Below are 7,496 nucleotides of genomic sequence, written 5' to 3'. Positions count from 1 at the left end.
CGTGACACTTAAGGATAAGATGTAGAATTTTATTTGTGAGATGATTCCTATACACACTAAATTTTAAATAATTCAAAGTCAGTAGCAATGCAAAGAAACCCGAATTATTTCAGCTTTATCATGGTTATGTTTTGGGGCCATGAATGAGAGTTGCCTTAAGTGATATCCCTGTGGTTCTAATGGATGATTTTTCTCTCGATTTCTGTAAATTTCTACTAAAGAATACATACTTTTCCCCAGGCCCACAATGTTGTGCTAGATTGACTTTATTGCCTTTCTCACTCACAGGCTTCCTAGGGAAATCTTCCTATCCATTGTTCCTGAGACATTATCCTAAACCACCCTACCATGGGATCCCAAACTTGAAAAGCTCCAGTGCAAGCTTCCCATATCCACATCCAAACACACACACACACACACACACACACACACACACACACACACACACCTGGGTCATCCTACCCAGGCAGGGGAGGGACAGACCCCTGACTCAGACGTTTGGTCAGTGACTGATCAGATTCTCTTTCTTGAGAACGTGAATTAAGAGACACAAGACCACAGGCATTTGGGAGAAGGCACTCGAGCCTAAAAGGTCAAACTTCATGCCTGCAGCTAGTTTGACTTGGTTTCTATTCCTATTCAAAAGAGCTCTGAATAGAACAAACATCTGATATGGTCTGGCCCCTTGCCTGTGATTTCTTCCAATTGGTTCCTTGAAATGCTACCCCCACCCCACTGTGACAGGTGTTCCTTTAATACTGAAGTATAGAAGCCTCCCCAAATTTTGCACAGTGTTTTTCTCTACCCTTTTTTTCTCCTCCTGCCTATCTGCCTGGAAGATCTCTGCTCTTCAAGAGTTGGATCACATTACATTTCTGTGACATCCCTTTTTGATGCCTCAGACTCTGTCCTATTCTAGCATTGCTCATATCGTATTGTGCATATGTGGTTATCTGCTGCTTCCCACAAAACGGCAAGCTTCTGGGGGAGAAGGGACTGTATCTCATCATCTGCATTCCTTAGAATCTACATAATAACTGGTAGATAGAAGGTGCTCAGAAAAGTCTTTGTTGAATAAATTAATGATGCCCAAGCATATATATTAATGACCCTTTGGTATCATTAATTATCATGACAAAAATCAGACTTAGAAGATAGGGATTACTAAACAAAGCAGTTAATACAACAGCAGCTTGCTGTATGATCAAGTCAGGGGAAGGCACTTTCACGTAGTGCTTATGAACTTAAGCATTGGAGTTGGGTGGACTCAGGTTCACATCCCAGCTCAACACTTACTAACTGTGCTAAAATCTTTTTAAGCTATGTTTTCCTGGGGTACCTGGGTGGCTCAGACAGTTGAGCACCCAACTCTTGATCTCAGCTCAGGTCATGATCTCACGGTTCATGAGATGGGGCCCTGCGCTGGGCTTTGCACTGACAATGTGGAGCCTGCATGGGATTCTCTCTCTCCTCCTCTCTCTTCCCATCTCCCCTTCTCTCTCAAAATAAATAAATAAACTTAAAGAAAAAGATACGTTTTCCTAATCTATACGATGGGGTCGATAACCCATAGCCATGCTTTGCGGAGTTGTGATGAGAACAGAATGAAACAATACGTGTATAAAAGCATAGTCCCTGGCATGTAGAAGGATAATACATTTATTGCTAAGATTTATTATTAAGAATCCTTCAATTCTGTAGTACTTCTGTCCAATTGGTTCTGGGTCCATTAGTATACTGTCAATAGCATTTCCCAAGCTTATAAAATCCAGTTGCTGGGAAGGACCTGACTGAACATTTTAGAAGTCCTGAAATTAGCCTAGTCTGGCTAATCTCTTTAGTGGCACATGCAGATGATAACTGTATTTGAAAACTGCTATCTTTAATAACTGGCAAAAATTTGGCAATACTTCCTGAATTACTCAACACAGATATTCCCCCTCAAAAAGATAAGCTTAAATCGTAAGGCTGCCAAGCATCACTAAGGAAAAAGGTTTGCAAGGCTATCTCTAACAAAGCCTCATGGGTTATATTTATTAGTGAATTAATGTGACCCAGGGCCTGACCCCAAGTCTGAGGTCCCACAGGTTCACTGTTCTCAGGACCTCAGAGACTGATACACATGAATGAAAAGGTACATGAGTCTGAGTTGTCATCTGAAAATCAATTTTTTTTACTGTAATCAAACACATAACAAAATTCATCATCTTAACCATTTTGAAGCGTACAGTTCAGTTGTATTAAGTACATTCAATATGTTGTACAACCATCACCAGCATCCTTCTCCATTAATATTTTCATCTTATGAAACAAACTCTATAGCCATTAAAGAAGAACTCCCCATTCAGTCCCTTCCCCCCACCCCCTGACAACTGCCATTCTACTTTCTGTCTCTATGACACTTAAAAATAGTCTGAAGAATTAATAGAAGTTGGGAGAGGTGGGGAAGAGAAAGGTTGTGGGAGGAAAAGAATTCCAAGCAGAGAGAATAAAATGTGTAAAGAATCTGGGGCAGGAAACCCTCAACCCTTAGGAGGAAGGCAGCCATTGGAGCTGGAGTGTACAGAGAAGGGAGAAAGATTCAAGCTGAAGATGAAGAGGGAAGTGATGGGCATTAGTGTGTTCTAAGCAGGGAAGTGGCATGATCCAGTCCATTTTTAAATGATCACTTGCTACATGGATTAAAGTAGAATGAATGAATGAATGAATGAATGAATGAATATGGGAGACTAGGAGATTATCCTAATCCTGCAGGTAAAGAAAATTGTGGTATAAAATCAGTGCTGTGGTAGTGAAGACAAAGCATAGCTGTTGGCTTCAAAGAAATATATAACAAACAAAAATATAACTTTGTGATGGGTTGAAAGAGGAGGAAGAGGGAGATTTCAAGGACGACCACCAAATTTATGGTTTTAGCAGCCAGTCAGTGGAGGTGCCATTTTCTGAGTTGGGGAAATGCAAAGGTGAACCGGATTGGGGAGGATAGGTAAAGAGATCATGAATACAATTTTAGACCTCTTGTATTTATGACAATCTTGTGATTTCTAGTTGGAGATAAATGATGACAATGGTGATGATAGACAGAATTTTACACATGTATTTGTGACAATCCTGTGACATCTAGTTGGAGATAGATGAGATAGATAGATAGATAGATAGATAGATAATTTGAGTCAGAAAAGAGATCTGGGACAGAACTATAAATCTGGGGATTCATCAGCATGAATGAAATCACCTTGGGACAAAGTATTGAGTGAGAAGACAAATACATGTCAATGACTCTACCATGTAGAAGTCAGATGGGAGAGCAGGAAGGAGCAAGTAGATGACAGAATGAGTGGCCTGTGAGGTTAGAAGAAAACCAGGAAGCCAAGAAAATTCAAAAAAGGAGCACCCTTTTAGTAAGGGAGAGCCTTGACAATGGGAATGAAACTCTCAACATCCCAGCTGAGAGGCTTCCCTCTCCTCTGCTCTGAGCAGGATACTGGTCAACTCCTACATTGGCTCCTCTCTTCCTCTTTTATATTTGCAGTTCAAGCTCTTATGCTGAAATCCTTTTATCTCTCTAGATATGTTAATGTCATTGGCCAATGTCACAACATTAGCAGGTGACTTACATGTCTATTAATACAACCCACATTAATAGTTTGACCACCAAAGCAAAGGATACTTTCCAACAGCTCAAGAAAATTTTTCAGTAGGTAAGAAGGCCAATGCTAGTTAATATCATAATCAACTCTTAAGAGGGCAATCTAACTTCTCTCATTTCCACGTTCCTAGGAACCCATAGAATATGATTTGTTCATAAACACTGGTGATTCCAAGCAGAAGACAAGCATAGAAGGGACAAAAAAAGGGCAAGATAATTTTTCTGGAGGGTTTGTTTCTTCCTGACTGAGATGTGTTATGGTGAAAAAAAAATCAGCAAGTTTGGCTCTGACAGTAAGTTATGCAATCTTTGGGAAATCACTTAGTGTCCCTCAACTTTAGTCTTCTCATCTGTAAAGCAACGAAACTGAAGTCGATTTTGTTCAACCCTCCCTCTGGTTCTAATGGTCTGTCATTCTAAAAATACATGACGATTAAAAAAAAAGTAAATGACCATTTTCAATTTAGCTTAAGCAGAAGTTTGGTCTCTAAATTCATCAGGACACAAAAAAGCACTAGAAGACCCAGAGCCAATGATTTGCAACAACACTTATCAGCCCAATCTGCCATTTGCCATACTGGAAAGAGTGTTAAGTAAAGCAAAACTCTCACTAGTTTTTGGTCTTTTTAGATGTAAGCTTTCTTAATAATAGTCATTTGAGGTTTTCAACCACAGGGTGTTCATTCCTCTAAGGATTTTAAATAGACGGTCTCTCTAGGACACTAGTGCAGCAAGAAAGAAGGAAAGGAGGGGAGAACAAAAAGAAGGAGGGAGGGGAACAGGGACAGAAGGAGAAAATTTTTAAAAGAAATGGAGTATGTCCTATTAACTAGAAAGAGTGGTTCCCATTAGAAAAGAACATTCTCTTTGACTGTATCACAGACTCTGTGCTCTTAGAATAATGTGGCAAAAAAATTAAAAAAGAGGAATTTTGTCTTCATGATAAAAGATTGATTGATTCATTCATTGGTGAGTGACATCAAAGGCGGCAGCATTTTTTCTTCATAATGTACTTGGTGAGAAATAACTGAAATTAGCAACAGACTAAGTTAATGCTAATTATCCCTGGAAACTGAGCATACTTTTAACAAGACTGGTGTAAAAAAGCCATGAACATATTAATTTTTTTAAGTTGCATATGCAGATATGGCCTTTAGAATCAGACTTATTATTCCACAGGATGCTGCCTATATAAAGAAATGAGGATGGATGGGTGATATATATGATATATATATTTCATATATATATATATGATATATATACACACATATGCAAACACACACACACATAGACTTTTTAAATGCCTTAACTTTAGGCACTCAAATGTAGTCTATGAAGCAAGCATATACACTTATCTAAATGTTGTTATTGATATGGAAATGTTACTATCTATGGAATTCTTTTTTTTTAATTTTTTTCCAATGTTTATTTATTTTTGAGAGACAGAGAAAGAGTGTGAGTGGGGGAGGGGCAGAGAGAGAAGGAGACACAGAATCTGAAGCAGGATGCAGGCTCTGAGGTGTCAGCACAGAGCCCGATGTGGGGTTTGAACTCACGAACCACGAGCTCATGACCTGAGCCGAAGTCGGACACCCAACTGACTGACACACCCAGGCGCCCCTCTATGGAATTCTTTTGGAATAAAAACTATCTATCCCACCCATGAACCTCCACCACCAAATTCTCTTTTCCTGAAACAGCCAATGTTATCAGTTTTTATGTACCTTTCAGAAATATTTTATAAAAAGAAGTGAATATATGTATGTATGTGTATGCATAAGACATACATAACTGTACATACATATAGACATATGTGTATATATGTATAAACATATATATATATTCCTTTCATTTTGTTACCTCAAAGGAGAGGATGAAATACTTACCCTCTTCAGTTAGTAATATTGTAGAGCTCATTTTTTATCAATACATAATGTTCTTCATTTATTTTTTGTGGATGTGTGGTATTAAATTGTATGGGTCTATATAATTTGTTTCATCAGGGCTCTATTGACAGACATTTAATATTTCACTTAAGTTGTTTTCAATATTTGCTATTAAAAGCAACGCTGCAGTGAATGACTTTGAACATACATCATTTCACACATTTGGCTATATTTGCAGGGAATCATTCCCAGGAGAGAAATAAGGAGGTCAAAAGGTATGTGCACTTGTAATTTTATTAGGAACTATTTTCTACTTTGCTGTGTGTGTGTGTGTGTGTGTGTGTGTGTATGTGTGTGTGAGAATAAGCGATGTATACACAAGGACCAATGATTTACCCAAATGGAAGTTGGGGAAAGTAAGTCTCCCACATACCTATTTCCCACAGTCACTGAATCCCCCAGAAGAAACCATTGTGACCAGTGTCTTGTGTAAGTTTCCAAATAATATTCTATGCAGATATGTATCTATAATATAAAAACAATCATATATGTATATATAGGAGAATTATGACAATTTGACAGATATGCACTTTTCTTCTGTTATTTTGTGGGGATCAGAAGACTCTTGCCAAGAGAGGTTTTTGTTTTTGTTTTTGTTTTTTAAAGTCACAGACAGTTAATCTTTCTACAAGGAGATTAGGAGGGGAAAAAAAATGAAGAACCCACTGGTAGCAGTAGGAAGCAAGAGCCTTCTAGGGTCTGGCATTTGATGAGATAGATATTCAGTTATTGTGCATTTCCGTTGATTTTACATGGCAGAACATATGGCAGAGATTTGGGAACATGCATGCCTGAAACCAGGTTACTGTTACGCTCCCTAACTATGTTGCTTGCAGGGCTGTTGTTCCCACAGTAGTTGGCTGTGCCCACGAAAAATGGGGTGCTGGTCTGTTCCCACAGATTGTTATCCTACTCCTCATGGTAAGGCGGGCACTGCCATGTGTTCTCAGCCAGAGTCTCTTGTCCAAGGTTCCTGGTTTGGTTGACAACATCCTCCTGTTCAATACAACTTTTATCATCACAGTTTGAAATATGGTGGCCGATTTCAGCCTGAGCAACAAGCATTGAAGGGAGAAGTGGCCAATTTGTTTGCGACATCGGGTTATTTCTTTCTGCACCTGATAAGATGATAAGGAAACCTGCAGGCCCTGATCTGGTGGTTTTTGTCATAGGGACATTGTAATAGCTTTTCAGGGTCCAGGCAATCGATGTAAGTTTCTTCCATGTTGGAAATGGAGGAGCTAAATCCAAGTGCTTTTCCCTAGAACTAGACTGCGATGAAATGGACAAATTACATGAAGCAGTCAAGTTTGGGGGCTGAATGTATCTCCTAAAGCAACTGGTTAAACACTTAACAGAGCTGAGGTATCCGTAAAACAATTGTTTTTCTTCCTCCGTGGAGACGCGCTCTTCTTAACAGTCGCTTTCTCCCCACACTGGTGCCCCTGCTTCTGGCTTCAGACATTAAGGGGCGGAGACACCCCACTTCCTGCGACGCTGGTCTTGGCTTTGCGGGAGCCTGGGCCTCCTGGAGCCTCCTTCCCCTTTGAGGGGCACACCACCCTAGGCCCTTCCCACTCTTTAGGTTCCTGTTTGTTTAATGTTTATTTCTTCATTTTAGAGAATGGGGGGGGGGGCGGGCACAGTGAATCCCAAGCAGGCTCCATGCTATCAGCACAGAGCCCGACCTGGGGCTTGAACTCAGTAAGCATTAAATCACCTGAGCTGAGATCAAGAGTCAATGCTTAATGGACTGAGCCACCCAGGTGCTCCAGGAATAACTTTTTTGTTGTCTTGTCATTCTTTATCAGCCCACACACCAACAACATTGTGGATTCCATCAGGAAAGCTATGGTTCTACTGACCTTTACTATGCCTGTATGTACATTCTGGATGGAAGA

General features: G+C 39.8%; 1 pseudogene; it reads right to left on the bottom strand.

Annotated features, from left to right (window-relative positions):
- Positions 1-6,321: 6,321 nt before the first annotated feature.
- LOC124501292 (gametocyte-specific factor 1-like) lies at positions 6,322-6,820 on the bottom strand (annotated as a pseudogene).
- Between the last annotated feature and the right edge of the window lie 676 nt (positions 6,821-7,496).

Source organism: Lynx rufus, unplaced genomic scaffold, assembly GCF_022079265.1.
Source record: "Lynx rufus isolate CCGP_SWC_20201006 ecotype Redwood Valley unplaced genomic scaffold, mLynRuf1.p SCAF_7, whole genome shotgun sequence".
Classification (NCBI taxonomy): Eukaryota; Metazoa; Chordata; class Mammalia; order Carnivora; family Felidae; genus Lynx; species Lynx rufus.
Note: the sequence above shows the minus strand (reverse complement) of the source record. Positions and strands in the feature narration are given on the sequence as shown.